The sequence below is a fragment of the Melozone crissalis genome, unplaced genomic scaffold, assembly GCF_028551555.1.
Source record: "Melozone crissalis strain CALT ecotype California unplaced genomic scaffold, PUWL_Pcris_2 ptg000006l_1, whole genome shotgun sequence".
NCBI lineage: Eukaryota > Metazoa > Chordata > Aves > Passeriformes > Passerellidae > Melozone > Melozone crissalis.
The window spans coordinates 36,269,976-36,294,393 of NW_026535784.1; the positions used below are offsets into that span (position 1 = coordinate 36,269,976).

At 36.7% G+C, this 24,418-nt stretch overlaps 1 long non-coding RNA gene across 1 annotated transcript; it reads right to left on the minus strand.

The window, feature by feature from the left end:
• Positions 1-209: 209 nt before the first annotated feature.
• LOC128950941 (uncharacterized) lies at positions 210-10,019 on the minus strand. Its single transcript, XR_008484406.1, has 3 exons — positions 9,967-10,019; positions 8,833-9,008; positions 210-269 (listed from the first exon to the last, which is right to left on the minus strand). It is a non-coding gene; the product is annotated as an uncharacterized LOC128950941 (long non-coding RNA).
• Between the last annotated feature and the right edge of the window lie 14,399 nt (positions 10,020-24,418).

Genomic DNA, 24,418 nt, shown 5'->3' on the forward strand with positions numbered 1-24,418 from the left:
TCTCTTCTGTTAAGAAAATAACTGAATTTCACACCTTATGCACCATCATATCAAAGTGAACCAAACTAGAAATTAAAAAAAAAAATTAATTGAATTACTGTCCTATTAGTGTTTGGGAGTCTCTGTCTTTCCAATTTCCTTTAATGAAGTGGCATAGATCAGATCAGACATAAACCCATTATTTCTTTTAAGTCACAGAACAACAACCTACCTCCTACCTTCCACTTAAGCAGAGGCTCAGCAATGTCTTTGTGGTATGGTAAACAGACCTGAAATACAAAAGCTGAAATGTGATTGTGTCACATAAGCAGTGAGCATGAAGACAAATGTGGCTCTCTATGACAGAACTATTGAAAGAGGGAAAATAAATTTTGTCTATTCCATAGGACTCCTTTGTCTTATCCAACCTGTGAGTGGCTCTGCTGAGGGAAGTCTCATCTTTGTGCCACTGCTGATAGCTCCCATTCAGTGACCACAGTACCACTGGGAGAGAGCACCTCAGTAGGCCTGGTGGTAGGAATTAAGAATTAACATTAGTGTGGTTTTACTCAGTTTGGGGGTGCAGAATTAGAAAAACAGGCTCACAACCATAAAAATGTCACTCATGTTGCTGCCTGGCAGCTGTACTCATTTACTTGATCTCGTTGCTTTTTGGCAATAGACTCCTCATGCTACAACTTTCCTTTTTCCTTTTGGGACTTTCATGGCAGGCCAGTATTTTCCCCTGGCATTGACATTTTACTACCAATCCATTATCCATTACCTTCCTGGCACGTGCAGACTTCAGAAAAACCTTGTCTGGGATTTGGCACTCTACCCAGTGCCTGATAAATGCTATAAACTTTATTTCTTCTCTTGTGGTGCAAATTGGAAAAATATGGCATGCAGTTATGCAAGCATGACACTGTCCTCAGCTAAGGCTGCTTTTCAACACAAAATCCTCCAGACAGAACTGAAATAATTTAGTGTCTCTAAAAGCAGGGCTAAAATAAAGGGGGAAAAAGAAAAAGTGGCAGTTTTCCTGGAAATGTTTGATTCCCTGAGCACACAAAAAAGTTTATATTTTGAAAATAAAACTTCTCATTATAAAAACTTTGAAACTCTGCCTTTAAACCAGTAATGTGTCATCCATTTCTGAGCGGACTGAACTTCAAAACCAAAGAGATTCCTTTGAAGACAAAAACCTTGCTGCAACTTTGTCTTGAGTACAGAAAAGTAAAAGAAACAAAGGTTAAAAGATGAAAGAAAAGGAAATCTGGACTACAATAGCAGTATTGCTGTCATCATCTGACTAGATATGAGATGTCCTCATTGTAGAACATATTTTATTCCCATTAGTTTGCACATAAGGTTGTTCTGGATACCAACTAACAACCATATTTGTCCATAACAGCAGATAAAAAAATGAAATTAATTGCAATTACAAGACCTCTACTTAAAGGAAAAAAAATCCTAATGAATAGGCTGAAAAATCTCCCTGATGTTAATAAAAAGTGTGAAAATGTTACTGTTTAAGTATTTTGAAAACTGCATCTTGCATTTTAAGTATTCTTTCCTGTAATACATGTGTCACGTTCTCTTTCCTTCCCAATTACCATATTCTGTTGCTTTATGAAGTTATACTGAAGAAAATAGCATGAAATAGTCCCAGGTTAGCCACCCACTGTGATTAAAACAGTTACCAGTAAACTAACAACAGTGCATCTGTGAAGAAGGCTGTGAAAAAGCCACCCCCTCAGACTTAAAAATTGCATTCATGTTAGAAGGTTTGCAGCGCAGGTACTCTGGAGAACAAATAGTCTTGTTTCCTGTGATCCAAAATTGGTGCATTTGTCTAACATTGCATATGGTTGCTATGTCATCAAATAGCTGAAATTCTCAAATTTCAAATACTTGAAAACCAAATACTACAAAATACTACCAAATACCAAATAATACCAATAATACCAAAACCAACCATGAAAACACTGAACAGTACTGAGCAGCTAATGAAGAAACCCCTGTGCAGGTTCTATCTTTGTCTCACCTTCTCTCCATTATCATAGCAAGTCCAGCTTGTCCTGTGAGCTAAATAATTTCACAGCTTCAGGATTACATTCAGAAGGTCTGGGAGGACCAGAAAGATGGCCCTAATGAAACACTGGATCAACTGATGTTGCTGGTGTGAATCACTCCAACAGATTTTGTAATCATTTGTTCTTTGGAGTCCCTAGGATGCTCTGTGAGTAAAGTGAGAAAGTACAGTCACTAATGAGACCTGCATAAAAAGACTTGGGATGTAAACAGATTTAGGAGAGGTTTTGCTTCTTATTTTACACAGAAATTCAGTGGTTCAGTGCTCACCCAACACTTTCTGTCACTCCTCAGCCCGGACAAAAACAGTCATTGAATGATGGCAGGAGACAGACATGTACAGACAGAAACACACACACCATCAAATATAAGAAAGTGGTTCTTTAGTTTCATAACCATAACACTTAATAATGTCAAGGAAAAGAGAGGTTTAAGTGACTCCTGAAATTAACATTTGTTTCTGCAAAATCTAGCAATTCCAAGCTGAGAGACTGGGAAATAATGCTCCTAGACTGCCCACTTTTCCTGACATTCTTTAAGACATGAGAAAAATAACTTTAAAACCTTCTAAGCCATTCTAAGTCAAACAGAAGGTAATTGAAACAACATCGCTTTTATTCTAGAAAATATCTCCAATGCTGAACTTTTGTGGAAAAAAAATCTGTTCACCCAAGTGCATAGCTCCAAAGCTCTGTAATAGATTTGCATTTCCTTCAAAATCAACAGCTACATGTCAAGCAACCAGGGTGCAGAAATTTCTTCTTACTTCCAGGGTTGCTACTAGACTACATCCTTTCAACTCAGTGGTTGATACAAATATCATTCTGAGGCACTTTACTTCATCTGGGATGCTATTTTTCTTAAGAAAATAACAAAAACATATAAAAAGGAATATTTTTATAAAAAATATTGTACCCTAAGATAAATGCTGCACAGGCAAGAGCTTAGCAAGATTCTTAGGGAGATGGATGCTCCCTTTTGAAGTATTCTACTTCGCTCCTGAACACTGATACACTCATTTTGTATTTCTAACATCCTGAGCAGGGAATCTTCCCTCTCTCCAAGCATGGATATGCATCAATGCCCTGATCATCAGCAGAGCTCTAACTGCTCTGGAATGCTGTAGCATGGCACATGCTCTGTGATTTGGAGCATGCTACCTCTCCTCCTAAAACGTGGGGTTATGCCTATCTGGTTACATACTAACTCACAAGATGTTTAACTTTCTGCTAAGTTATGTGACTTCTTTGGTCACTCTATGGATATCTCATGATCTATGACAGTTATAGTGGCAGAGTGTGAGTGGTTTTGCATATTATTTGAGCAAAAATATTTGATTGCAAAGCTAAAAAATATACAGCATTAGCAGACTTTAGGGAAAAAACATCACCATAACACACAAACCAGTATACTAATCCTATTTCCGAGATTTATTGGAGAAAATAACAGGGAAGTGAATACCAGGCAGGTGGATCATTTGTCTGGGATTAAAAGCAAGATAGTAAATTCACAGCTTAGTAAATCATCCAAGTAGCTGCCAAACATTCTGGCATAAGAGATTGGAATTTCTAAGTAAAACTAAAAAGAGTCACGCCATTAAAAAGCAAGAATAAATCAGGAATGGGTTATCCTAAAACAGCCAGCTTAGACTCTCTGGCACAACACATTCAAATGCTCTCACTGATTCAGCCACTCCAAATACTCATAGGGGGAATAAATTCAGTGTTGTGAATTCAATTATGACTAAATCTTGCAGAATTACAGCATCATTTAAAAAAAAAAGTTAACAAGATAAATATATTTTGTAAATTTTTACATGATTATTATCAGTCCAGTGACAAGTTTTTAAACAATAATGATTTGTTTGCTACTGTCTAGCATCTTTATCATTATACTGCCACCTCTTCTCATTCCCAGAAGTGTCTACTTTTGAAAAGTGTCTTATTTCTATGAAGTGAAGTATTCTGGATGAAACTGCAATTGAAAGAAAAATACTGTCATTGTAACAAAACTTACCAGTCTGAACAAGATTTTCATATGGAAATTTACAGGGAACATCGCAAAAGTGAGAAAATCAGAAATAACTGAAAATGAGAATATCCAGAAAGAAGAGCTACATGTGTAGGAAAGAAGTGTCGCAGACATTTTTTCATAGAAATCCTTTCTTTGGAACTTGTTCATCTTCTGGGAAGCTGAGGCCCCAGAAAGAGAATGTAAACAATGATTATCAGCTGCTGTGAATGCAATAGGATGCACCTGTGATTGGTTCATGTTCCATGTGTACAATTAAGGGCCAATCACAGGGCAAGCTCTCTGGAACACAGTGACAGAGAACTCTCTTGTTTTTAGATTCTTTTCTATTCTATTCTTAGCTTAGCAGCCTCTGCAACTTCTCTCCATATTCTTTTTAGTATAGTTATAATATATTATATATCATATATCAATAAATCCAGCCTTCTGATCATCAAACAAGTTTCTCATCCTTCTCTCACCCTGGAGACCTCATCAGGTCGCGGTAATAAAGAAGAATAAGAGAAAATCACAAGTAATATCAGACATGAAGGTGAATAGATTAGATTTTTGTCACAGGATGTTCTCACTAAGATCTAGCTACAGTTACAATTCTCAACATTCAATTTATTCCCTTTTATGACAGGATTAGTTGTATAGCCATAGTAAACCAAAATTAAAGTTTTATTTTCCTTTCCATCTGAAACAAGTTGCAGGTCTAACCCTTTCAATCTTTCTTTTACATATTATCACCCATACAGTTTGGGACAAAACTGTGGAAGATTCTAAACTCATGACTCAAAATAGGACATCAAAGTGGACCAGGAAATGTAGGCTGGTAATAGAGGGACTCACTAAGGAAAGACAAATATACTGAAACTACTATTCTGTTTCCAAGAGCAGCATGTCACATTCATGATGTCAGCAGAAGAGCTAGAAGAGCTGCATACAGAATTTAGAAGGACAGCAGAAAGCAAAAGATTTGTTGAAGCAGTTTTCCCCTCCATAATTGTATAATGATATAAACTTAACAATTTATTCTGCTGATTATAAAGCCAGCCATATTGCATGTCACATACCTGCACATATTAGATATGTCAACTATAGCCTGGAAAATGCCACAGTCTAGAATTAACTGTTTTATTTAAATTGTTGTTCCATTACTTGTGTCTTTATTGAAGTTTTTGACTGATACGTTTTTTAGTGTACAAAAAAAGTGGACATTGTTTTTATTTTTCCCATGCTCAAAAGTCTGTTAAGCTGGCCTGTCCTGTTTGCTGATTAGACTCAACTATCTGCAAATCTAATCTTCATCTTCACATCATAGAAACCAAAGCAAGTGTCATTTTTTTTTTCCTGTGAATTGCCATAATGAACCAGAGTTACTCTCCAGAAGAGAATAACTCTTGTCAACTACTTAATAAGTGCCTCACTGATGGCTCAGTGGCCTTCCTGGTGCAGTGAAGCATGAGGACTTTCTTGGTGTGCATTTAGGATGGCCATATGTTGTGGTTTAACCAAGGTGACTCACCTGTGGTTTTGCCAACTGTGAGCAGTGTAAGGTCATCCTAAGTGAGTGCTAATAAAACATTACAACACCTCTCATTCACATGAATTCTCTACGCAACACATAGAATTTTGGAGAAGCAATTTCTCAATGTTTAATTTTTGGAAGAAATTATGCAGTTGTCTGTGTCGGTTTAGATCTATCTTATGGAAGATAGGACTAGGAGGGGTGGTAAAATCGTTGTGTTATACACATTTTGCCTCTCTAGTGTTAGAACTGGTGGGTGCAACCCTGCCTTGTGCCAGGTGCTAATAATTGTGCCAAACCAGACCTGCTTTTATGCCAGTGGACAGGAAATTGCTGTCAAAGGAACCTTTATAGTATTCTGTTTGCATAATGAGATCTCATAAACATCAAGGAATACACTTGAGCCTGAATAAACATGGTGAAGTCTTGTCTCCATTGGGATTTTTGCTACAGATATCAGAGGAGGCAGGATTTGAAACTGCTGTGTTTAAGACTGCTTTGCTTCAGAGGCTGTAATGCCTGCCCAGAGATTGTGAAATTATAGCAGGAATGCTAGGTTGAAAAATAACACTTGTTTTAGTGTGATGAGGAATCTTTTTGATTCAAAGGGGTATGTAATTCTGGGAGCCTTTTTTCACTGCCTGCAGCTAACCCTGCTCAAGCAAATGGCAGCCAACTTCCTCAGGACTCTGAGTACATCTCACTGGATCCCATAGCCTTATGGACATTCAGGTTGCCCAGGTGGTCATGTCCTGGATCTTTTCTTATCATGGGAGAGACATTGCTCCCCCATCCTGCCATCCATCCCCTTGAAAGGAGTGGGAAGAGAAGCTGCCATTGAAGACTCAGTTGAAAAAGCTGTTGAGTACCTCAGCCTTCTCCATTTTTACCAGTTTGCCAGTATCATTCATCAGGAGGGCACACCTTCTTTGACATTCTTCTACAAGTTTACATACCAGTAGAAGCCCTTCCTGCTACTCTTTGCCAAGTACATCACCATACATCAACTCTACACCCTTCCCAGGTCACCTGTCCTCTACTTGTGCATTTGCTTCTTTCCCTTCAGTCTGACCAGCAGTTCCCTCCTCTGCCATTCCGGTCTCTTGCCTTCCTTGCCCAATTTCTTGGTCCTGGGAATTGTGACAACTTGCACTTTATGGAAGGCATCCTTAAATATCTGCCAGCTCCAATTCACTCCCTTGTCCCTGAAGGCGATCTCTCAGGGGATCCAACTGGCATCTCCTTAAACAGCTAGAAGTTTACTTTCCTAAAGTTCAGGTGCCAAACTCTAATCCTTACCTGACTCATATTCTTTAGGACTGAAAACTCCACCAACTCCACCAGGCTGCATTCAATCTTGAAGTCCCTGATTTGCTCCCTTATGTTGCTGACCATCGGATCCAGCACTGCATCCCCTCTGGTAGAAGTCTCTTAGATTGCATGGAATTATTTTTCAATAATTTTTCTTCTACCTTCGAGAACTGTAAAAGATTAAATAAATGTAAGAATTCAAGAAAGGACATTTAAAGGCCAAATAAAAGGTCTGAAAGTTTGGGAAATATATTTTGTGCTGCAGCATGAATATTACTTTATGATAATACAAAAATATGTGCCAATTTTTTCTATAATTCAACTCAACATAATTCAGGAATATTTAAAAGTATTAGTACAATTTTTAATTTATACACATTCAGCCATAAAGAAAAAGCAGCTCATATATTTAACATATGTTTTCATATCATTCTGGAAGAAATATTCAAATGACTCTTTGCCAGATAAGCACTTTAATAGGAATACACCTTACAATTAGACATAAGCATGGTATTTTAAGTCTTTCAAGAAGAAGCTACACTCATCAGTTATCATAGATATAAAGAATATTACTGGCAGCAGTGGCATGTCCTAAGAGTCCTTGCTAAAGAATGAAATTTACACACTTTGATAAGCCACACTTGATGATTTGTCACTTAAATGCTAAAAAAAGTCAGCAAGACATAACTAAAAACAATTATTTCATTTAATTAGCAACCCTGGAGAGAGAAAGCTTACATCTATTTTCTTTAGCAGGATTATTTTTAAAAGGTGAGCATGGATTGACAAAGACTTCCAGCAGTGAAACAACAGAATATCTTCTAGAAGAACAGCCAAGATGAACAAGGGGAATGGCAATTAATTTCTATTCTGATATGAGAGACATTACGGTCACGCACGCACACTTCCATTGATCCTTAAAACAACTCATCTAATCCCACACCAGCAATATTGAATCATTCAAATAATGCACTGATCTATCAAAAGCTTCAATGGACTATGTCATCTGAAACCTTGATTGAGTTGATGAAATTAACAGGGGGGAAAGAGGACATGCACATATCAGTGGCATGCAACAATCTAGAGAAATAACAGCTTTTCTGAGTCACAGAAAATGAACACCTAGTCCTGTATCTTCAACCCCTTATGCTAAGGCATAAGGGAGGTGTGAGTATGTAGAAACACTTCATTGGTACATCTGTCCAGTTCCTCAAGAGTTTCTCTAAGCCAGACAACCACTTCATTACAGAACAATCTTGCAGAGATATTTTCAGACTTCAGGCTAAATCGTCAGTCATACTGTGGATGCACATATTTTGGTTTACTTTCAGTTAACTTTGCAATATTTATTTTCAAATTATTTACACAGTTATAAAAACCACCACATTAGCTGGAAATCTGATTAAGCAAAGGATACCAGTATACCATGATCTGGTTGAAGGATCTGGGATTACTAAAATAACATCATTAAAACATGAATACAGGTGTTGGTATTATGGGTGGATACAAGGTGAAGCCCAAATGTCCTAGCTTTTTTTAGGTTCAGTAAACTTGCAGAAGATCACATTCTTACCTGAACACTGATTTAGTGTTTGAGCTTACTCTTTAATTCCGCTCCCATTACTTTCATGGAAGTTCACTTTTTATTTCCCTGCACTGTTTTTTTACATTATTTTCTCCCTCTAATGTAAAACCGTAGTTTTACATTAGAGGGAGAAAATAATGTAGTATTACATTATTAGTCATGTTATTGATATTTTTCCAGGGCAGACCAAGAAGTGGCAAAGGTTAATGCCCCATTATGCTGGGCATAGTGAAAAAACATGCACAGCTCCTGAGCTTGCAGGCTTCTCTGTTGTAATGGAATACAATTCAAGCAACAGAAAAATGCAGAAAGCACTTACAAGAACATGAGTCACAACAAAGATCTGCCTAGTTCATATTTTGCTCCTGACAGTGATCGAATGTGGAGGTCCAGGAAGAGCAGAACAGAGCAAGCACACACAATACTTCCCATGAGTTTTCTTCCAGCCCTTAATCACGGATGTCACAGTTCCCATGTTTCTAAATACTCTGATTACTGTACAAAGAGAACAAAGATAAATTCAAAATCCCAATGTTTTCAAATTAACAAGCTAAAATTTAGTCTTGTGAACATTTATATTGATCCTCAAAAGCATTTCCTTATACTTCATCAAAGCCTTTGGAAAACATTGATTCAAAGTATCAACTCAGGTTTTTCTGAACAGAATTGCATTGCAGTCATTGTTGACATAGGAATGTAATATCACAGGTTATTCAGACTAAATTTCAGGTGTTGATTAATGAAATTATTCATAGAGTCATAGGATGTTTTGGCTTTGTCATAGGCCTTGTAAAGCTCATCTAGTTCAACCCCTGTGCAGTGAGCAGGGACATTGTCAACTAGACCAGAGCCCAAAGCCATGGACAGCCTGATCTTGAGTGTTTCCAGGGACCCTCCTACATTTTGGCATAAAGTCATGCCCCCAGGTCCTCTCACTACATGCTCTTGTAAAATGTCGATTTCCAGCTCTCTTCTACACCCCTTTAGGTACCTGAAAGTGCTCTAAGGTCACTCTGGCTGAACAACCCCAGCTCCCTCAGCCTGTCTCCATGGCAGAGGTGTTCCAAACCCCTAATGAATTCTTTTTTGTTTGTTTCTACAGGTCTTTCTCATATACACCCTTAGGAAATTGAATTTATTTAGACAACTTTTTCAAAACTATTTAAAGGTCTTAAGTACCTCAATTACAATCTAAGTAATTGAGGTACTTCTGAAAGTCTTATTACGCAGAAGAGACAATAACTTGCAAATTATGAGCGTTTTTAGATAAGAGTAGCTGGACCTCGAGGCAGCACAGAAAATATATAACATTTTTGACAACTCTAAAGGCAATCAGAAAAAGTCACCACTATACAACTTCAGTGTTCAGATATATTTTATAGTTTTTCAATCTGAACATGCTTAAAGAACTTCAAAGAGTTCTTTTGTACCTTGATATAGACTAACAAAGTACCTTATCTGTGATTATCAGTCTGGCATCACTCATTTCAGATATTCCAGTAAGACCTGAAAATTGCAACAGAAAAAAATAGTTAGTGATAGAGCTTGTGGATGCATCTGAGACGTCATAGGTTTGTGCAGATTTGCAGAGGTACCCTATGGCATAGCAATTGATTTCCACATGTTCCTCAGTGTCCTCTACTGTTCATCAAGGCCTCAAGATAATACTGTCCATAGCTGGAAGTTAGAACAGATGTAGCATACTAATCTGGAAATAGCTGGTTTCTGATTATGAGTTTTAACAGGTTTCTTTTACACTCCTGAATTTAAATAATTATTAGATTGCAAGCCTTGGAATAGACCTTAGTTGAACATTGAGATCCAAACAACAGGGCAAGGATGTCAGAAATTAAAACAGATATAAGCCATACTGCAAAAGAAAAAAAAAAACCCAGACATAAATAACACTTTTTCTTCTCAAAAATATAGCTTTTTTTTCTATTGCTGCTGGCAACCAGAGTACATATTCCCTTGCTCCCTTCAGAAACTCCCACTTCTCTGTTCTACACCTCAAGAGTATGGTAAATGGGTTGCAAACATCTCAGTACTCAGTTCAGCTGTAAAAACAGCCATTTAATTGACAAATGCAGAGGCTACTCAGTTTTAAATATGATCTTTTTGCTTCTAGGATGCAGATCCAAAGCTACTGCTCCTCTGTGCATGTGCACGTGTGAGTAAGTACACATGTAAGTGCCTGCTCACTGTCCAGTGAAGGAACGTGCATTGAACTGGCAAATGCAAAGAGGGTCCCTAATGAGGTAACTCCCCTGAGAAATAAATATACTGCCTCATAACTCAGCTCTCTCTCGGCAGATTGCTCCATAAATCTGCAGAAATCAGAGGAGCAGCATCACAAGACAACACCAGCAAGGAGAAAGGGCTGTTTTGTGGTCACACTCTGAAGCAGAGGAAAAGTGAGCTGTGTTAGATGTGAGCAGCTGTGAGGAGGCAGTAAGGTCAAGTAATCAGTGCCATTTCCATGGGCTCATTCTCCAGACTTCTCCACACTTTGCATAGGTTATTTCTGGTCTGATTTTTTCAGCCTTACACAGATGAATGCAATAATTTCTTATGAGAGCTTTGCATAAACTGAGATTCAAATATCATTGAAATTGATGTCTGCCAAGAATAATATTTTACTGGTGCTAAAGGCTCTGATAACTTATATTTTTCAAACCATAATTTATATGCATCACAGACATATCTCAGAGAAAAATTAGGTTTTCTGTTTTAATCAGTATTAAATCAATGTTATAAACACAGAGATATTTATTACTTTCCTCTAAAAACTTATTTCTTTGGTATTTAAAATTTAGCCAAGGTATCTGGATTTACTTTGGAATGTTTAAAAATCACAAAAGTTATAAAATATTAAGAACTGACTTCCAAGTTATTGTTTGAAAGAAGAGACAACGTTACTGTGCAAGAAAGGCAAAGCATTTCTTATGAGCAACAGGCAATTGAGTTGTAGGTTAGTGCCAAATTGAAGCTTCAAAACCAATCAAAATCGTGCAAGTCTATAGTCTTGTAATCTCCTGCTTTATTGTCCATCATCCTATTTCTGTGCCTTGAAAGTTCCAAGACACCTAGTTTATTTGGCATTATTTCCTCAGGCACAAATCAAGATTTAGTCCAAACTTGTCAAAGCAGAAATTTTTAAGACAACAATTTTCCCCTACAGACATCCAGAATTATGAAAAATATACTCTAACTTTTCACTAATGACAGTTGGGAAAAATGCAGTGTTGTTTCTGCCATAGTTTGCTCTGCTGTCAAACATTGTCTGAGTACACTCCATACATATCCCCATGTGTGCTTCCTAAATAGCTTTGGAACTCACCGTCTGATTTCAGTGGAAGTGATACAAAAGGATATTGATCTCAAAGATTATTCTGTTTCCAGACATTCTGTAGAAATATAAAACTGAGGATTGAGATCAGATCCTGTAAGTTGGTGGCTGAAGAAAAGGCTGCAGTAGGAGATCACAATTTTCATGACACCTAAGAATCTGCATGCCAGCACTTACAAATATTCAGTTGTAAGAAAAGCCACAGGATTTTCATACCTTAACCATCAAGGCCAAACAACCACAAGACACCAGTCCATAGGAAATGGGGCTTCATTCATGCTGCAGCTCGACATGCCACTCTTTAGTTATATTACTTTTTCATTAATCCAACTTGGATTTATAGTCAGGAGGATGCTGGAGTCAGTATGTAAGAAATTCTAGCCTCCATTATTAACTCAACGACGTGCTGTGCTTTTGTCTGAGATTTCTGATATCTGAGTTCCAGCCAAAGTGCCATGATAAATGAACACTGTAGCCAGTGTCTGCACAGTTCAGTCTCAGAACCCCTCATGCTTTGGATTCACTGTAGAGATTTTGTGTAATTATCCTGTGCAGAAGCATACCTCTCCTTCTACCAGCTAAGATCAGTGGGGATAAAATTTGTTTAAGCAAATTCAAGGTATGAAAAAAATCACTCATTTCCAGTGTTTCACATAGAGATTCACATACAGGTAAGAGAGAAGACCATTCTCCCCTCAGAATGGATGGAAAAAAAGAGCCACTTTGAAGGTATGTTTGTTGGAAGGAGCTGACTTCATAAGCAGAGGATGGTGAACACGTGAAATTATCACGTTTTACACAGTGTTGTGAACACAATGAGCTAACAGTGAGTTCTCAGCCAGCTACACTGAGCTGTGTGAAAATGCTGCACTAAGGTTGCTGGAATTTAATTGAACTTGCACAGGTGTCTCTGCCCAATCTTTCCCTGCCTTTTGTAGGCTAACACAACCAAAGGGAGCTCAGACCTGCCTCTATGTGCCAGTGCAGGCATGTCCTCCTGCACATATTTTTAGTGTGATTTTAGGCAAGCTGTAATCAGTAGAAAATGGGTGGGTCTAGTAAAAGGTTAGAACTTGTCTGGAATTTTTGGTCAAACATCAAGAAATTCTAATTCTTCAAAACACAGCCTTTTTGTGGAAGCATACTGATTTTGAAAGGGAAATCACAGAAGTATAATTCAGATTGAGGGGCAAGTGTATGGCAAAGGTGAAGACCTAAAAACCTAGATAATCGTGAAACCATTTAACAGCAGTTTTCATCTGGGGCTTAGGCTGCCAGGTTCAGAAATCTTTGCGTGGTAATCAGATATAGCAGAAATATAAAAGCCAAATGACAGCTAAGAAAGCAGTAAATGTAACTTTGGACTTTTGCAATACTTTAGTAGAACATCAAAATATGTGCAATAGCCCTGCTCAGGCAAGGTAGGGCTTGGAAACTCAGTTGAGAACTATCTGAACTCACATATCAACTTTACTACAAAGACACCTAAGGGTTTAGCAGTTTTTAAAGCTACTGCATCTCTGACCTCTGCTGCAAGAAACTGTTCATGAACAGTCATGAGCCCTTCCTCCATGACATATTCAAAGATCTTTGACTTTGCATGGGTTGCTGGATAATAGGAGTATTTTTCTATGGGCATGCTCACACAAAATACACATCTAACCTATTATCATCAGAACCTTATTCTTCACAATTATTCTATAAAAGTTATTAAAATCCCGCCACAAAAGCAACCAAACAAAAAAAAAAATTAAAGGATGTACATATGAAGTGCAAGGAAAAAATTGTTCTAAATTTATGAATTGCTCTAAATTTATTCATATCTTCCAACTCCCAATTACATCTTTTAGTAGTAGTTTCCTACCTAATATGCAATATTCCCCTAGTAATTATGTAATTGATATTTCAGTAAGGCTATCAATATTTAACTTGTATCAATGAGAAGATTGATTGAAAACAGATGTCATAGTTATAGCCCTAAATAAATCACAAAATAATTTTATCTAAGCCAGCTTTACACAACACTAGATAATGTCCAGTATTCTAGCGTGAGCTATTCAGTTCCTCTGTTGCTAAAGCACTGTGGTGTTCCCAGGAACTCATGCACAGCAATACACAAACAGATGAGAACCAGGATTTAAATGAAAAATTAACAAACAGGATTTTTAAACTTACTAAATGAAATAAATAAGAAAGGAACTCATTATATCCTTTGTTTCCTTATCAATCCTCAGATTTTTGTTAATATGCCTTAATATTTATTATTTTCATTCTGAAGTATTTTTAGATTGGCATGTTTCTACCTCTTGACTTTATTACCTCTTTCAATTGACCTGCAATATTAATTTAAGTTAATTTCATATTAACAAAGAGAGTAGAAATTAAAGGTAAGGCCTAATAGGCTAAAAAGTACATACAGATTCATTAGCAAGCTTCAGATTTCTGAACCCTAATTGTTATACAGTATCATATAATTTTAAAGACATTTAGGAAGGGAAATAATGTAGATTCAAATTCAGAATACAAATATGAAGCATGAAATGTCTAGGAATGGCCTGAACAATGTCAACAAGTACTAGCTTTTAATCAGAAAAAAAGCCTCCACATTTTGCATAGAGTTAAGCACAAGCCTAAAGACTTTACTGTAAAAACTGAATATAGTATAGAGATTTTTCAGGTATTTGTCAAAGATGAGAAAGTTAGTGCAGAAAGTTCCTATCCAAAATTGTCCTGGGAGGCTCAGTTTATTGACAAGATCAACCACTCTAAATGCACAGGTAGAGAAGCTCAGTGTTCTACAGATCTACTCCAGCCTGAATGCTCTTGCTGAATTGAGTTCTTAGGAGGTAAAAAAACAATCTTTGGTGCCTATTTTCAAATTTCTGCTCAAATGACCTAAAACAACACACAAATGTATTTTGGGAAAAAATACATCAAAGCACAAACATATCTCTGTGTGTGTACTAAAGTCTGGGTTGTTCCTTCATTGTAAAACTGATCCTATTTACAATGAGCATTTAAATAGTGTCCTTGAATTTCTAAGACAAATAATTTTCTTAAAATATGAGTCCACTCTTCAATAATGCCTTCATTTGGAAACCAAAATATTAACAAGAATAAGCAATGTAGGATGGTATAATGGTACTGACAGCATGGAAACATAACAAATATGATATTTTCATATTTAATACTCCTTTAATTTCTGCTGCAGCTTACTGCTCCACTAAAATCCAGTGTAAATGAGGTTCAACTTTATAAACTCTTTTTAAAAGTACATGCTGGTAATTTTGTAAATGTCCAGTAAAACTGCATGCAGTCTTAAATATCCCTTATATAAATTATTAACAGTATTTTTGCTATCACAGCTCACTGAAAATATATTTTTTCATATACAGAGGTCAATTCAAACTTACAGAGGTCACTTTGAAATTTTATGATAAAAGATCTTATTCTATATTGGAATAGTGTGCTGCTATTAATTTTCAGATCATTGAAAGCAAATTGGAAAATCTTTATAAGGCCTTTCCCTAAGGTGGAGCCAAAAGTACTTTGGCCAATTTAATTAACTACTGTGTACATTGCTTCTATTGCTTCAGCTTCAGGTGAACCCTTTAAAAGCCCTTTGCCAGGTGGATAATGGCAAAAAAAAAAAAAGAAAAAAAGAAAAAAAGAGCCAGATATAACACATCAAGAGCCCCTCACAAAAATTAAAAACCCCTAGCTTATACCCATGCTTAATCCCCAGGTTGACATTCAGCACCAGCATTTTATCTGTCCTTTTCCTTTACTCACTGACAGAAGACAACCTCCCAGCCCTCAAGTCAGGCTGACACTCTTCTTGGAGCTTCTCAGTGTTCCTTGGGGAAGGAGGAGGAGGCAGCCTCAAAAATAAAATGTAAATGAAAACTATTACTGTAATTTTGCCTTCCCATTAATACAAGGAGTGATTTTGACAAAACACCTTGCATGAATATACGAAAATAACCAATATTACACTATGTTACTGCAGATTGACCAACAATGTCCACTGGTGAGCTTCACCTTCAACCATTTAAAATTCGCATCAGATAATCATCATTACACTTAACCAATCATCATCTTAATCAAGCATGTATATATCAAAGCAGAACAGGGCACTCTATCAATAAAACTATAGAAGTGCTGATGAGTAACATCATCTCCCCACATTTTGGACTCAAAGCACTGTATAGAATTTTTTTTTTTTGAAAACATGTGCTTTCTGTATTTCATTTTGTCCTGTTGTTTCTCAAAAGAAATAGAAACAGTGTTACTTCTCTCTACCTTCTGTCAAAGTGTGATTTCTCATAATTCCAGTATTTTTTTCCAGTGCGTTCTGAACTTACTTCAGCAAGAGCTCTCCTTCCAGCAGAAATCACCCACTGCTTGAATACACCTCCACTTCACAGTCCCTCTACACATCTTAGTTGAATCTTAATGTTCTTACTCATTTTATTTCTGTTTGTATCACCATAAATATGGTGCTCATGCTCTGTTCCTTTTTCATAATTACATCTCTCATGCACTCATTACCAGGAAAGCTATGCTTGTTTATCATTTTGCTGATTTCCTAAATCACCTCCTAAATGTCTTGTATGTGTCTGGATGCATTTGCATCTAAATATATACTGCAATATAAAGATATCTTGTGTGTGTGAAAGAGAGAAAAAATTCCTGAGAGATCTGTTCTTCCAGTTCTGTGCCAATGTTTTTTCCAGGCAGAAGTCCCTGGAAATAACCACATTTCCATCACGGGAAATATCCTAAATTTGTTTCAAGAAATGGAACATTATTAGGAGACTGACTTCAAAAATAGGTGGCAAACAATAAACTTAACCAAAAATAATTACATTTTAATAGAAAGTATACACATATCATTAAGGTTCAGGATCAAACATCCATGGCATGATGCACTGTTAAATTAATTCTTGGTTAGGGTTTTTCAGATAAATCCAGCCTGCTGCCTTCTCTTTCTAAGCAGTCCTCTCCAACCCCTTGCCAGCTCAGCTTTTAGGTGTTCATATACCTTAACATCACAGTCCTTCCTGATATTTCCAGTTTAATACCTTCTTCCCACATGCAACCTTTACCAGCTAAATAGATATGTCCAGCCACAAGGCATGGCTTGATTTATTCATGCTTTAGCTGCTAAATGCACGTGCCTGCTGCAGCTGGCAGCTTTGGAGCAGTGGAGGAGCACAGGGTGTATGGGAAAGGGAAATATCTCTTCCAGGGTAGTGTAAGGCACATGCATGTGGACAATAGCAGTCAAAGCCCAGGCTCCAGCTCCTGCAGCAACCAGTACTGCAGCAAATTCCACTCCCCAACCTGCTACACCTCCAGCTATCCAGTCTATTTTCAATATATTTTAGATGGGAGTGTAATTCACTGGCCCATCACTGCTTTGAAGGCATATTTTATTTCATATCGGGCTGGTGGCAGTTTCTCATTATCACTTTTCACTTGTGTCTTTCTAAATTAGCATCCTTTGTCATCCTTTTTCTCCACTTTAGAAACACATAAATTATACAGCCTAAATTTGGGTTTTGACTCAAAAGATCAACAGGCAAAAATGAAGAGGGGGGAAAAAATTGGCAGTTCACATCATGAAACGGTTCAGAAGAAACAAAAGGTCACAGCCCACCTACTCAACAGTGCATCCTGCACCCTTTGTACTTGCTGTCTTTAGCAGAGCACCTCAAAAAGAAAAATACGACTTCCACATGAATTGCTGAAGAGGGCCTTATTCCTTCCACGCGTACCACTCAGAGTTTTACCTGGTTGTCTGCAGGATTAAGTGTTGGCTCTTGGGATCCCAGTGTTCCTGGGCAGGTGCTGTAGCACAATGAGTCAGGATGGGTATTTTGTCAAGCTGTGACAGCTCATTATGCTGATGCTTCTGACAAGCACTGGGGCTCCTGGGCTGACACCCAGAGCATGGGGGAGGAGGTAAGACATTGGACTTCTTTTTTAACCAGTGCTCTTTTAGAGATTCCAGCCCATATCTCAGGAACTGAGTCCTATAGACACAATGCTCTGCTTCTATTTTGAAAAGTAAAATTAGAACTAACATTGTGTGCTGGCAGCTCAGATATTCTCACCAGGTAATGCTTTCTCCTGATGCATTTCAAATTCTGATCCTCTTGCTGAGTTGAAAACCTAGGATTTAATGTAAAGAATTAATTGTTGTGCTTTTGAGATACAATAAATTGTCCCCCTGTCTCCTCAGAAGAAACCTCTCTCGTGCAGTAATAGTTGCAACCATAAAAATCTGTATCAAAAGAAAAATGTCTTTATTCACTGTTTTCTCAAATTGCTCTCAAGTACATGCTTTCTTATTAGATTTTTTTCTGGAAAAAAATATACTATTATATGTAGCTACTTGGATCTTTTCCTAAATGCCTATTTCTTCACAAAAAATACCTTTTATCTTTTACATGCAGTAGCTTCATAATAGACATTTTCTAAACATTTAGAGACTTCAAAGGATCACTATTTTTATTCCTACTTTGATATTAATTTTGTGGTTTTTCCTGATACTTATTATTGTGTGAAATGTGAGTACTGCAAAAAGAGAACTGCTGTTTATTCTTCCAAAGTGGCACAAGCTGTTTTCCTCATTCTTACTGTGAACTGCTTTGAACATCATTTCCATTGAGTATGCCAACTTTTCATATTTTGTGAGCCAAGGCCTCCTAATTTCATAGCCAGCTTGCATCACCATGCAAGTTCAATTTCTATTTTATACCTTAAGGCTTACATTGATGAAATCTGACCCAGTTACCTTAGGGCTAAAAAGACTGAAGTTTTGATCAGTCATCACTGTCAGCTTTAGCACACATTTTCTTTAATCCCTCTTAGTTTGCTGGAGCCATTAGGACTGTTTTTCCTGGGCTTTGGACTGGAAACAATCCTTAATTTAATCATAAACATTTGCTCACGTCAACCAAATTTTTGGGTCTGTAAAGTTTCATTAAACATGTTGTGTGCTCAGCCGTGCTTAGAGACTTAGGTGACTGACATTCACACAGAAATTCTTCATGACAGCCAATTTTCTGTCAACTTCCTCATAATATATACCTTTGAATATATGAAATGCAAGTTATTTCTTTCAAAGGGAAATAAGCCAAATGACAATACTGCAGGAAATAACAAGATGTGGAACTACACGTAGTGGAAAATAGAGAAATCATCTCTAATTCCCAATTTATCCACCTCCTCCACTGCATTCCCCATGCTCTCAAATACATGACTACATACACAAGGAGAAATATAATGTGATCAGTCTTTGTTTTTAATGAAGCAAAAGAAAACCAGAATATACTTGAAGTCTACTCTGTGCTAGCACCATTTTTAACAGAGCTGTTTCATCCTGACCTAATATATTGTAAATTAACACTTTCACCAGTTTTTGATAAACAATTAAGTGGTTTAGTAATGCAAAGTAAAATATTTTGAGGATCTGAGTGAGATCATCAAACTAATTCCTGCAATGAGGATTTTATTTGGCTTAAAATGGAGATCAACTCACACCACAGAGATCTAATTTCATCAAACTTAAACTTCATATTCAGCAGGTTGAGAGATTCAATTACTTATTAATCAAGAACCCTGACACAGGGCTAATTAATATTTGGTATTTCTCAACTTATTGAGTTTTCCACTGTGTTTACAAGGACTACACTCTTAGTCACTTCAAAACAGGTGGGTTCCCTTAAAGGAGCAATGCCCCATTATTATCTTACCAGCTACTGTACATATTTTTTCCAGTCAGAGTTAGCCTTTATTAAGTGAGTCCACCCTGCACAAGGTTGGCAATATATTTGTCTAACAGTCACTGAAGCCAGGTACATTTCTCATGTTTGCAGAGCACATGCCATAGCTTTAGTTTTGCCGCAGTAGAAAGGAGTGTTGAAGAAAGTCTTAAAAACAAAAAAACAAACACAAGTATAAAATGGATCTGTTTCTCCAATGACCCATGAAATTAGCATAGAAGAGAAAGAAGTTTTTCTAAAAGAGAGATACTCAGGATGCTACAGTGGCCTTGGATATGATTCCTGGTTCAGGAATTGCTGTCTTCCTTCCAGTGATTTCTACCATCTCCCACTTTATAAATCACAATTTCTCCAAAGCTACTCCTCAGCAATATTTGCCTTATAGGTAGTTTACTCAAGATAGCTGTAGAAAGTAAATTCACATCTGATTGTCTTTTCTTCACCTGTCATCCCTTATTTTTGTCCTTTTTGATACCTAAATCTCTTCCTGATTTCCTCCTCCTTAACAGGCCACTACCTGCAGGGTACAGCATGTCATACCACAATAACTGCCTGGCTTTTTTTTGCACACTTAACTCTTTCTATTGCTCCTAGATTGGCTCAACAATCAAGAAGAACATTCAACAAATATTCTTCTGTATTATACACAGAAGAATAACACATGCCAGAACCCACACCAGCTCTGCATGTTGATGTCTTTTATGGTACTCCTATATAAGAATTTATCTTGACATTGAGGCAAAGATCAAGACAGCCTTACCCACAGATGCATAAGAGCACACACACACATTTAGGACAATAATATTTAAGTGTCTATACATATGCAGATGGAAAAGTCACGTGGGTGTAGATCAAGTGGTCCTGAGCTTGCACAGCATTAGCCTAAACACTGAAGATAAAAAGGATTTTCTTGTATCATGCTGGCTGCTTTCACCAATAAAAGCCCCTCTGCCTTGAAGCAATGCTGGAATGAATCACAGTGTCACATTAGTCCTGTAACTAATGCCCTATTTTCCAAGGCAAAGGTTCATCAGGGAAAGTGAATATAACTGTGTGGATCAGGGAAGAGGAGAGAGAGAAGAGAAGGCAAGGCCTGGGAAAATAGAAGGGAGGATGACTGTGTGAGAAATGCAAGAGGAAGGGAGAAAAGGTTTCACAGAAAAGCAAAGGTAGAAATGCTAGGAGGTGAACTATTGTGGAAGACAACCGACAAGGAAAAAAAGATGGAAAAATGAAAGTCCAGGAAGGAAGTGAAACTAGTGCTGAATGAAGAGAAGGCTACACATATTTCAAAAATCCCTTATTATTTCTTTTCCTAAAAATATTTTGGGATCACAACTGCATACTTTCCCCCTGAGGTGTTAAATCTCTGAACATAATGACAAAAATTCAATAAAACAAATACTCTGTTAGAGTATTGATTGCATAAAGCCACAGGTTAATGAGCATCCTTCTAACTGGTGAGCCCTGCATTTAAATGAGGAACATGGATCTCAAAAGGTTATAATTCTGGTCCAGCTAAATACTGAGTGTGCTACCAGCACGCTGCAAGATAATATAATGGACAAAAAAAACCCCATTTTCCTTCTCTAAGAACATTATTCTAAATAAGAAATACTATTTCACTAATAAAATAGCAAAGATTGAGGCTACAGAATTAATCCTCTTTAAGAAAACAATATTAGCTAGCTGGATTGCTGTGGGTTGAAGCTCCATCCTTACACAGGCATACAATTTTCATTTTCAGAGCAGTTGCTAGGATCCTCTTCTGTTTCCTAGCAACATATTTCTAACCTACTTTCCTAGTGCATCACTTACCATGAACAAAAAGTCTTTGTAGAAGCAAATCTTTAGCTCTACTTTCAATACAAGCATATGCAAGTAATAATAAATTGAATATCTACCTGGAGGAGTTATTGAAAATTCTCATTTTTCCAGAGATTAAATGAAATGAATGAAAAAATTATAATGAAGTAACCCTGGAAAATTGCAGATTTTCGATTTCTAGTGTCCTTGTAATTCTGAATTTACTATTATTTCTTGGGGGAAAAAAATGTTCCTAATGGAAAAACCTATTGTTTCTGGGGGAAGTTTACTGGAGAATTTGAGAGAACAACCTAATGGAGGCATAGCTGTCTAAAACAGAGAGTACTCCCTTTTTGGCAGCATTGGGATCCTTGGAGTGCAATATACTGGATATTTAAGAATCTAACACTAGGGCATGTTTTTAAGTCTTATTTAGAAGCAACAACTGAATGAAAATATTTTTTATAAAATTAACAGAAATGACATGTGCAAAGGGAACAAGGTATATTCCCCATTTCCAGTGCCATCTCATAACCATTGTTTAGATATTATTCTTGCAAAATTAAAATCCTCTGGGGCTTTTTCAAAAGCACAGTGGTTTTGCCCTGGAGCTAATTAAGCAAAAATTACAAAACACTGTAAGTACAACATTATTTGCATGTTCCTGCTATTTCACTTTCACTTCTCATCAAACACACTAAATGATCCAATAACATAACCAAATAATATCCTGCAGCACAATAGGAGCATCACAGAGTTCTTTTGATATCAGTGTGCAGTGGGAAAACCACAGTATCTTCCTTCTGAGGGTTTGTAAGCAAACCTTGCATGCTCCATGTAATTTAGAGCAATCAGTCTATTCAGTCTATTTCCAGCAGGCATTCTCATAACCTGTCAGCAAGACACTTCACATTACAAATAACTAAGAAGGCTTAATCAATACGGGGTTCAAAAGGAACACCAGATCACTTGAAACATCTACCAGTACATATCTTTTCAAGCTAATATTCAGCTACCAAGGAAGGCACAGAGAAGGCCAAATGAGTGATACAGAAAAGCAATGCTGACATATTCAAATTCTAAAGCATTTTTCCTACTTCTAAACAAACAACTAAAATCCATGTGTAAATTAATAAATATGCATTATCTCAGGCCTATTCCTATTTGATCTGTGCTTACTACAAAAATTACTATTGATTTACTAGTAAAAATATAAAGTTCTGTTAAAGTACAAAGACATCACCCAAAATTGATGTGTTCTATGCCACTGGTATTTTTCATTCCTCTTATTTAAACAATAAAAACTGAAATATTGCCACATGAAACATGATATCCTATACAGAGAGAAGTGTCCAGTTCATCAGCAACTTAAAAACTGATTTTTTACATAAAGTATTGATTTGAAATTTTTGTAATTTCCATCACTTCTCTGATAAATGATTAGCTCTGATATTTATAGAGAACTTCCTGATTCATATAAAATTTGTTTCAATTGGAAAAATGTTCTTTGTGTAATTACATAGATAATAGATTACTTTAGTAACACTTCTAAAGACATCCATAAGTTTATCATAATGATGGTGCACCTGTGCTGAATAAGAAGCTAGTAAATACTTGCAAATTTTCCATTATTACTGACAAATAGAAGAACTTGTGATTGTAACCCAGCTATCTGACAATTTATTTCTTTTGTAGGCACCGCGATATCTTTCCTAGCTATAAACTCTGATTCCTGAGATACTTCTGTGATGAGATGCAGCATCATGGTGTACAACAATAGATGAGTAATTCCCACTGAAGCATTGCTCCAGAAGCCAATATTCCTATTTCAACATATTGACTTTCAAACTTAGCACTGATTAAGCAACAGGACATCAGCAGATATTTAAAGTATTGCCAATTGTCACAGTGGAAGGAACTGGGACACAGGCACAGCTATGTTCTTTCAGGAAAAGATATACCAATATTATGGTCATTTAACAAAGGCTAACATAGTTAATAATTCTAATAATCTCTATAAACACCTATCCCACAAGGAAGTATTAAACAGCAGTGTAACTACATACAAAAAAAAAAAGTGTTTAGTATAGCTTTCAGACTCTATTAGGTTAATCATTTATATTTGATAAATCATCACAAATCCACAGGGATGTGAGAAGCCACTACCTTTTCAATATTGATCTTTATGTTATGAAACACAGTAAAAATACCAAAAAAGCAAGGAGACAGATGGGGAAATTAATGTATGGGAAACTTTAAAAGACTAGAGATGCCTAATTGCCTTCCAAAGCAAACACCTGCAGATTAAATGAAATGGGTCTGTAAGTCATGCCAAGCCTTGTCAGAGAATCCAATATCTTCTATCCTTAATTCTGTACACAGGAAAAGAGTAAAGTATCTGAGATATGCATTATGAATGAAACTACAACATTGCTTTCACAGTTGTGTTATGAAGCACCTGAGGAAACATGAGAAGAGGTTCACTTTCAAAAACCATTTGGAGACAGAAATGCATGGGGAAGGAAGACATCTGAAGAAGCTGAATTTCCTTAAGCTGATGTTAAACATAAAAACATTTACATTTCGTTGTAGGAAGGGTAATTTGGCTTGCAAGGAAAGAAAAACAGTGGGCAGTCTCAGAGACCTCACTATTTGGAGATTTATGCACAAGTTAAAAATATACTGAGGAAACTGTAAATTTTTAAATATATATCATTTAAAGTAAAAAAAATTGAAATCAGAATATAAATCAAAATTTTCCTACTGTGAATATACCACATTTTTACTATGGTATAGCGTTCATCTCATGTACAGTGACTTCTATACAATACATAAGACCTCAAATCAAATTTGAGCATATGCAGGTTGACTTGGAGAACTAGGAGTCCTTTAATTATCTTTTGATAAAAAATCTAGTTCACAAATTTCAAATGTCGAGTCCGGTGTTTGGAAATAAG